Below are 10,436 nucleotides of genomic sequence, written 5' to 3' on the forward strand. Positions count from 1 at the left end.
GAGGAGAAGAAAGGGAGGGAAGGGAAAGGACTAGTTGTAGTAATAGTCCTTTGTAATTACTTATACTACTAACTAATTACTCTATTTGTGTTTACTATTAATTACAAGACACTCCAAGCAGGTGTTAATTATGCATACAGGTGAGCACGGAGACAGGTGTGAAACAAACTTCTGGGTGGGGTGTGACGGCTGGTTGGTTAATGAGTACAAAAATGACCACAATTTGGATCTCTCTCTCTCTCATAATATTAAAACGAGATTAACAACAAATTTAGTTTATCTGGGGAAACGTGTGCGTGTGTGTGTCCACTGCGCCCACACACTTACACACACACACACACACACACACACACACACACACACACACACACACACACACCTTCGTCTTTTAAACTATTATAATATATCTCAGCTGTCATATAAGCTATATTAACTTCACACAGAGAGACGGGAAGAAAACATGTGGAGGGAGGGAGGTGAGGGAGAAGGAAGGAAGGAAGGGAGATGAGGGACAGAAGGAAGGGAGGTGATGGAGGAAGGAGGGAGAGAGAAAAGGACGGAAGGGAAGTGAGGGAGGGAGAAAGAATGAGATGTGGGGGAGCAGGGAGGGCGGGTACATGAACTTAAACCACACACACACACACACACGCACACACACACACACACACGCACACACACACACACACACACACACACACACACACACACACACACACACACACACACACACATGATGTTTTAATTGTAACTTCACGGATCGGGAGGATGATGTATATCGGGGGAGGGGAGGGGGAAGGCGTGGGCATTTGGGCACGTGGGCACCTGGATTATAATACACACACATGAGGCGGTGTGTTGGCCAGGGCTTTATAGTTGTGTTACCAGCAGCTAGCAGGCAGGTAGGTAGGGGGGTAAGTAGGGAGGGAAGGAGGGAGGTAGGTGGGGTATACAGGCAGGCAGGCACACAGGTATACAGGCAGGTATACAGGCAGGCAGGTACACACAGGCAGGGTACACAGGCAGGCAGGTACACAGGCAGGCAGGTACACAGGCAGGCAGATACAGGCAGGCAGATACACAGGCAGGCAGGTACACAGGCATACAGGCACACACAGGTATACAGGCAGGTACACAGGTATACAGGCAGGTACACAGGCAGGCAGGTACACAGGCAGATACACAGGCAGGCAGGTACACAGGCAGACAGATACACAGGCAGGCAGGTACCAGGCAGACACCTCAGTTCACCCACACAATATATAGTTATTGCTTTAAATGCTTTAGTCACCTCCTTCGGCAAGACGTTTTGTGATGAGAGTATAATTATAATGTTGGGGGGAGGGTGGGGGAGGAGGGGGTGGGGCAAGGTGGAAGTTGTTAGAGGGGCATGGAGTAAGGTGGAATGGGGAGAGAAGGAAGAGAGGAGGAAGGAAGATGGAAGGAGGAGGGAAGAGGCAAGGATGGAAAGACGAAGGGTGGTGGGGAGGGAAGATGAAGAGATAATTACCATATTACCACTACCACCACACACATCACCACCACACTACCTACCACCTACTCACCACCACTACTCACCACCACCACCACCACCACCACCACCAACCACCACCACCACCACCACCACCACCACACTACCATACCACCACACTCACCACCACCCATCACCACTCATACATTACCTTCACCACTCCATCAACTACTACTACTACCTCACCACTACTACCATCACCACTACTACCACCACCACTACTACCACCACCACCATCACCACCACCATCACCACAGGGACCCATTATGGTGACTTATTAGTAGTGGCACAAACACACGGGAGATAGTGTGAGTTAGTGCTGCCAGCAGGTGCCAAGGCCCCACTGGTGCTGCTCTGTGGAGGGGCATTGTTTGTCTCTCAGGGAGGGGGTTGAGTAGAGGGTGGGGGGTTGAGTAGGGGGGTGTTGAGGTAGAGGGTGGGGGTGTTGAGGTAGAGGGGGGGGGCTGAGGTAGAGGTGGGTGGGGGGTAAGGAGGTAGAGGGGGGGGGTGTTGAGGTAGAGGGTGGTGGGGGGTGTTGAGGTAGAGGGTGGTGGGGGGGTGGAGGTAGAGGGTGGTGGGGGGGTTGGGTTGTAGAGGGTGGGGGGTGTTGAGGTAGAGGTGGGGGGTGTTGGAGGTAGAGGGTGGGGGGTGTTGAGGTAGAGGGTGGGGGTGTTGAGGTAGAGGTGGTGGGGGGTGGAGGTAGAGGGTGGGGGGTGTTGAGAGAGGGTGGTGGGGTTGGAGGTAGAGGGTGGTGGGGGGTGGAGGTAGAGGGTGGGGGGTTGAGGAGGGTGGGGGGTGTTGAGGTAGAGGGTGGGGGGTGTTGAGGTAGAGGGTGGGGGGTGTTGGAGGGTGGGTGTTGGAGGTAGAGGGTGGTGGGGTGTTGAGGAGAGGGTGGTGGGGGGGGTTGGTTGTGGGGTGTCATTTGGTGCTGGGGTTAACCCTCCATCTCTTCTTCTAGACCATACGAGTCTCATGAGTCTTCACCTGCAGGGATAGTTGCAGAGTCTCACTGTAGCCTCACCTCTCCCTTCACCTCACTACTCACCTCACCCTTCACCTCACAACCTTCCTAGGGTGACACGCTAAATGCTTCCCGCTTGAGGAGAGCTACGTGGGTGGGTGGGTGAGGTGGGTGGATGAGTGTGAGGTAGTTGGGTGAGGTGGGTGGATGAGTGTGAGGTAGTTGGGTGAGGTGGGTGGATGAGTGTGAGGTAGTTCAGTTAGGTGGGTGGATGAGTAGGTGGGTGAGGTAGTTGAGGAAGAAGGAGGTGGGTGATGAGTGTGAGGTAAGCTAGAGGTGGGTGGATGAGGGGAGGAAGTTAGGTGGAGGTGGGTTAGGTAGATGGATGAGGGATGAATGAGATGGGTGGATGAGGAGCTGGTGGTGTGGATGCGTGGGTGGTAGTGGCGCGCCCAGCAAGTCTGGCCAGGTGGGGGCCTGAGATGAGACTATGTAAAAAATAAATAGTGTGGTTGACAAAATGGAAACCTGGTAGAAGAGGAGGAGGAGGAGGAGGAGGAGGAGGTGGAGGAGGAGGAGGAGGGGGGAGGAGGAGGAGGAGGAGGTATATCAGTAAGGGGGGGTGAGGGGTAGGGGGGAGGGGAGTCTAGCACCATCAGAGTCTTGCCAGCAGTACTTGTTCCAAAACTAAGGGAGCCCAGTAGTGGTGTTTGTGGTGGCGGCGAGTCTATACCTGTGTTGTCTACTACCATTACCTGTGTACTTCTCACCTGTGTGTGTGTCTCACCTGTGTGTGTTTAAGGGATATTTAATTAACGCGGCTTACGTGACACATTGACCCATCCCGAAGTTGAATCTCTTGAGGAAAAACAGACTAATCCCGTCGTGTACTTATATATTAAAAGAGGTGTTTCTAACCTAATCTTACCTGTGTGTGCCGGCTCAGGTAATCTCCAACTCTGTGAAAGGAAATAAATTAAAGATCTGAAACACATCGTAACACCTCCATGGGAAACTAAGAACTGTGGGAAATAATGTACTTTACGTTCTGGGTAAACCTTGTGACAAATGGTAAGCCGCGATGCACATGCGTATGTGTAAGAAACAGGTGTTGTACGGTGGTGTGTGTGTGCGTGTGCGTGTGCGTGTGTGTGTGTGTGTGTGTGTGTGTGTGTGTGTGTGTGTGTGTGTGTGTGTGATATGGAGAACGTCTTTCTGCTGGTTTACGGTCGTGACAAGTGACGTTGGAAAAATGGTGTGTTTGTATTGACAGGTTTACGAGGTGTTGTGCTTGAGAGAGAGAGAGAGAGAGAGAGAGAGAGGCGCAGCAGCTTCGTGTGTCTCACCAGTGTAGTAGCAGTGGTGAGAGACAATACTGAGAGAGAGCTTTTAGGGAGAAGTCTCACGCGATGATGAGAGAAGAATGAAATTTTAGGTGTGTTGTTATTTGTTATGGTCGATGTTCTTTTGTTTATCATCGTAGTTTGATTCTTTTGTTTATTCTTGTTGATCCTCTTTTGTTTTATTTTTGGTGATGCTCTTTTGTTTTCTCGTCATCTTTATTATTGTTGTTTATATCTCGTCTTGTCTCCTCGCCAAGCAGGTGTAAAGTTAGTCAGGTTTTTAATTATGCGAGTGACAGGTGTGTAACTGGTTTAAGTGGGTTTTTAATGAAGCGAGAGACGAGTATTGTTTTAGGTGAGGGTTTAAATTTAGCGAAAGACAGGGAGGTTTTAGGTTTTAAGAATGGTTTAAGTTAGGTTTTTAAAAGGGAAAGTCTTATTGATTTTTACTATAAGAAGACGCAAGGAAAACGTATTGTATATATTCACGTATGTATATGTATAATTCATCTCTATGTATACCTGTATAAAAACCCTGGAATATATATATGCAGAATATCATATAAAAAAAAATCCACGTGTTTTTCGCCAGGTAAACATGGACTCGCTTGAAGCACCTTGCACGTATCTCTGCCGGGAAGATCATGTGCCTGTAACAAAAGAGCATCGCATGTCAACAAACCAGTTCACTTGAGTCAACAACATGAGCGAGGAGGTGCTTGAGGGGTGGGTGGAGAAGGGGAGATTGGAGGAGGAAAGAAAATGGGTGGAGGGTGGAGGAGGAGGTGTGGGGGTGGAGAAAGGGGAGACTGGGTGGAGGAGGATGAATGAGGGTGGAGGAGTATCGAGTTTGTTTACATTACTAGTGGCTGGGTACGTTTTGCTGACCCGACTGACTACGGTGTTCGACTTCCGACCACCAGAAACCGAATAACGACCAGTAGAAACCGACTTCCGACTACAAAAACGACGATTTAACCCATTGAGTACGACGACTTGATGACTTAAGTGATTAAGTCATCGTACTCTAGGGGTTAAACAATAGTACTCAAGGGTTTATATTTTCGTACTCAAGGGGCTATTTTTCTTAATGTTTAGAGTAAAAGTGAGTGAAGTGTGTGTGTGTGTGTGTGTGTGTGTGTGTGTGTGTGTGTGTGTGTGTGTGTGTGTGGTGAAAGCATATTACAGTGTCAAAAGCGAATTAGTGTTATGTGTCAAGTCGCTAAATACAAACAGAAGTGACAAGTGTCGTAGCTGAAGAGTTTTGGTGTCAAGTTGTGTCAAGGATGAAGAGTTTTGGTGTCAAGTGAGTCAAGGGTGAATAAATTTGGTGCCAAGTGTCAGAAATGAATAATCTTGGCTTATAATACAACACAAGGTTAAACAGATGACAACAGCTGATCATAATTAAATTTCGTATCTCTAAATAAAAAAAAATACATTAAAAGACCAAAAAACAAAAGAAAACGAAAGAAAACAAGTGAAAACGAAAGAAAACAAAGGAAAAGAACACAATAAATATATATAGATGAGGAATTTTGGTAGGAAGGTCATGAAAGAAAACGGTGTACTTAATCGCATGAGAGAAAACGGAGGAGGGGTAACTGGTTCAAATCTCATTATAATTCCAGATATCGAGATAAATATATTATTAAATTTCTTCAAGTGAGAGAAAATAATACTCATAAAAAAGTGAAAGATAATTAATGAAAGAGAGAAAATAGAGATTGAATAACTAGGCTTAGAGAATGAAATAGAAAATGGAGGATGAGTGCGTAACTTAAAGGTGGCATTGTTGACATTGTGCTGGTTCTATTATCATCGTCTTCCACCTCTCTTCCTTCCTTCGTAATCTCTCTCTCTCTCTCTCTCTCTTCGTGAATCGTTCTAATCTCTCTCTTGTGTGTCTCCATCCCTCCTTCTTTATCATTCTTATCTCTGTCTCTTTGTCTCACTCTCTCTCTTCTTCAGTTGCTTGTGTGTCTTATCTCCCATCTCCTCATTCTTCTTCCTCCTCCTCCTCCTCCTCCCTTCTTGTCATTACGTCACTATTCACTTATTTTTGTCTCCATTTTATTTCTTTTTCTTTAGTCTTCGTGTTTATTTTATCCTCCTCTTCCTTCTTCTTCTCTTCCTTCCTCTCCTCCTCCTCTTCTCTCCCTCTTCTTCCGCCTTCCTCCTCTTCCTCAGTGTTAGGTATTTTCGCCTCCACTTCCCCTTTTTCCCTTCCATCCTCCCTCTCTTCCTTCCATCCTCCCTCTCTTCCTTCCATCCTCCCTCTCTTCCTTCCTTCCTTCCTTCCTCCCCGCTGTACTCACCTCGTTCCGATTGCCCCGCGGCTGTTGCTAATCTCGTGCCAATAATAACATCAAGGTGGTCACACACACACACACACACACACACACACACGGGATAACTTTCGCGTTTTTCTAATTCCTTTTTTCTTCTTAGTTTACTCGTTTTTTTTTCTCACTTTATTCCCCCAATTCCATCTTTATTCTCCTGTTATTTGCGTGATCTTTCTTATTCTGTGTTTTTTTGGATTATTCGTTTTTATTTCTGTTTTATTTTGGGGGTATTATTATTATTCTCTCGTCTGTGTTTTATTTGTGTTATTATCTAAGCTGCTTATATTTTGCTGTTTTTTTTATCTTGGTTTTTTTATTTGTTTGCACTTTTTTGCAATATATCGGGAGAAGAGTTTGTTTTACGCAATCTATATCGGGAGAAGACCATTTTACACAATCTATATCGGGAGAAGACCTTTTTACACAATCTATATCGGGAGAAGACCTTTTTACACTTTTTTTTTACACTATATCAGGATAGGTTATTGAAGGCGTTATACATCACCCGGATAAACACACACACTCACTATATACGGGTTAGTTTACACCGGGATTGACCCACAACTCTCGCGAGGCTTTAGTTTACACTGAAGCTCTGGACTGGTGATTGACTCTTCCTCTAACACGTCTCTCTCACCTCCTCTTCTTCCCTCCTCCCCGTCCTCCTCTTCTTCCTACGTCTGGTCTGGGTTTGAATCTTCCTCTCCCTTCCTCCTCCTCCTCCTCCTCCTCCTGTTGCTGATCTGTGCTTGAAACCTCCTCTTCCCTCCCTTCTTCTTCCTCTGTGTTTACGTCCTCCACTTCCTTATCTTAGTTCATCTCTCTCTCTCTCTCTCTCTCTCTCTCTCTCTCTCTCTCTTTGGCTACCACCGCCACACACACACCTCTGCAATCCCACTGGCGTGTCCCTCAGTAGAACCGTGTTAGCAACTGTTTCCTCTCACCTCCGCCCTTCTTCCTCTTCTTATTCTTTCTCCTCCTACTCCTCCTCCTGGTCCCTTAATCCATTCCTCCTCCTCCATCCCCACTCCTCTTTCTATTCTCTTGCTACATTCTTCTTTCCCCTCCTCTCTCCCTCCTCCTCTTCTCTCACCTCATTCTCCTTCCCTCCTCCCTATTCTTCTTGCTAGTGTTCTCGTGTTTACTCTTGTCTTCTTCCTTCCTATCGTTTCTCCCCCGACATTGTTTACCCTCACACCCTCATTCTTTTGCCTAGTTTCACGTCGAGTTTTTATTATTATTATTATTATTATTATCACCGTCTCGTTTTTTTTACCTCAGTTTTTGAATTGTCATATAACCGCTATTTTTCCTGCTCTCTCCTCCCTCACTCCCCAACCCTCCTCACTCCTCTACCATCCTAGCTTGCCCTACTCTCTCTCTCTCTCTCTCTCTCCTCCCCCAAACACCATTCACCTACCAGACAGACCCACTACCTACTCCTCCCTGACGACCGCGTGTTAGTGGCGGTGTTAGCCAACAACAGCGGCAGCGACTCACGTGGCCATGTACCGCCTCAGCTCGTTGCGTCGCCACTTGGACAGCAAGACCACTCAGTATCCGCCGCGACGAGAGCGCGAGAAGCCCATGGGCCAAGATCTGAGTGTGCCTCGCGGCCTCCTGCGGCCTGCCCCCCACCAGGAGGCGGCAGGCGGGGAGAGCGCGGCCAGAACCAACCACAGAGAGGCTGAGGGCGCGGTCAGGAATCAGCAAGACGAGGAGGAGCTGCTGTGTCGGTACTCCTCCAGGAGCCGGAGGCTACCTGCCGCCAGACACGACCGTGATGACTCCGGCTATGAGAGTTCAGGTGAGTGTTGTGGGGTGTGTTGTGTAGGTGATGGGTGTACTGTACATATGCGGGTTGCGTCATAACTGTCACAATTGGGTTTGTGTCCAGTACCACATGGTGTTTGCGTGTCATATGTGGTCGGTGTACAGAGCCCTTTAAAGTATCCCCCCCACTTACAAACTTACAAAGTGACTTATACTGAGAGAGGAAAGTGAGGAAACAGTTGTAAGTAAATACAGTTTAGTTAATGACCGCTGTAACTTACTTATACTTAAACAAACTTGTGGATATTACTTAGTTCTGTAACGCCATGTTGTTTGAGAGAAAAATACAGGAATTACTTGTTTGTTGTGTTTGGGAGAGTGAATTATGATGAGCTGTTAACAAAAAAACAAGTTTGTGTGTTTGTTTTGTTGTTGTTGTTTTTACAGAAATTGAAAAGTGTCTGAAAAGTGATTAGAAAAAGTTGTTGGAAAAGTTTGGAAAGTGATTTTTGAGAAATTGTTATAAAATAATTGTGAACTCTTGCCCCAAATTGAGAGAAAATCTTAGACAAATTACATACATTAAAAAGTAACTTGAAGAAAATTATAAAAAAAGTACAAATTTGAACTTAATTTTATAAAGTTATAACAAGACTAAAACTACAGGTATTTAGAAAAGTTACAACAACAAGTTATGGAAAATACATCTGCAATCATGTGTAGTGATGTTTTATACAAGAAAATTACTTGGAAAATAAATATGTGTAGTGAATGGTGAAAGTTATAGAAAATTTAAAAAAAGTAGTAATTTATAAAGTATTTGACTGTATTTTGTGCATGGTGAAAGTTATCGAAAGTTTTAAAAAGTAGTTACAGTGATGTATGTATGTAACTGTATCATTGTTTTGGGGAAATGAGTTATAGAGAGATAACCAGGTGAAGGTGACAAGTGACCACCCCCCCCTCACAGGTAAACAAACCCCCCACCTCCCTCCTCATCCCCTAGCGCTGCTGCCTCCTCCTCCTCCTTCTTCCCTTCTTCACCACGAGTGATTGACGCCTGTGTGTTGGTCTAAGCAGCGTAAGTAAGTAACGACTGTAATAAGAACCTTCCTTCCTGTGTGTGTGTGTGTGTGTGTGTGTGTGTTTAAACTTCGGATTTGGTAAGGTTAAGTAAGGTTAGTTTTTGTAAGGAAAGGTTAGGTTAGGATAGGTAAGGTTAGGTTAGGTTAGGTTCGGTTAGGATAGGTAAGGTTAGGTTAGGATAGGATAGGTAAGGTTAGGTTAGGTTAGGATAGGTAAGGTTGGTTAAGGTTAACTTTGATAAGGTCAGGTTTGTTTAGGACTAGTATTGTCTGCCTACCTGTCTGTCAGTCTGTCTGTCTTTCTGTCTGGCTGTCTGTTTCCCTGTCTGTCTGTCTCTCTGTCTATCTCAAATCTTGTTGTGGAAATAATAACAAATATCACTACTGACACGGGCAAAAGGTAACGGGGGGGGGGAGGAGGGTGCCAGTGCCAGTGGGAATGTTGCGTCGAGACAGTGCCAGGCAGAGGCACCTAATTACTCAAGATAATCGATAAAGATGCGGTGGCAAACTAAACTATCTGAATTAGTAGTGCCAACCTGACCTGACTTGAACCTGTAGTGCCAACCTGTGACCTGACTTGACCTGACCTGAACCTGTAGTGCCAACCTGACCTGACTTGAACCTGTAGTGTCAATTTGACCTGACTTGACGTAACCTGAAACTGTAGTGCCAACCTGTGGCCTGACTTGACCTGACCTGAACCTCTAGTGCTAACCTGTGACCTAATATATGACAGGTAAACCTCCCTCCTTCACTCCTTCCTTCCTTCCTTCCTTACCAAACGGGAATAGCCGAAAGGCCAAGCGATGCCAATCCCTTTATTTAATCCCAATAACGCATAATATAACACATGACACAACATAACACACCCCAACATAACACACATCACATAACACAACATAACATAACAAGAACACCCCAACATAACACAACATAATATCACAACACACCTCAACATAACACAACATCACAACACACCACAACATAACATCGCAACACACATAACACAACATCACATCCCAACACACTAACACATCTACATCACTATAACACCCAACATTTAAACATCACAACACACCCAGCACATCACAACATCACGCCCTTACCCCATATATCACAACAACACACCCCAACACATCACGCCCCAACACATCACATCACAACACACCCCAACACACCCCAACACAACCATTATTTATGTCACGTCCATCGTTGTAACTTTCCATCAGCTGTTAATTAAATAGAATAAAACAAAAATTATTTACCTTTTACACAGACGGCAGGTAAATTAGTCTGCTAACTTTTTACTCCGAGTTTACGGGTATTAGTTAGTTCACCTGGCTGGTAATGGTATGGGGGGCAGGTGAGGTCATTATGCGTTTTTGATTAGTGGAA

This window comes from Homarus americanus, unplaced genomic scaffold, assembly GCF_018991925.1.
Source record: "Homarus americanus isolate GMGI-L3 unplaced genomic scaffold, GMGI_Hamer_2.0 scaffold4896, whole genome shotgun sequence".
NCBI lineage: Eukaryota > Metazoa > Arthropoda > Malacostraca > Decapoda > Nephropidae > Homarus > Homarus americanus.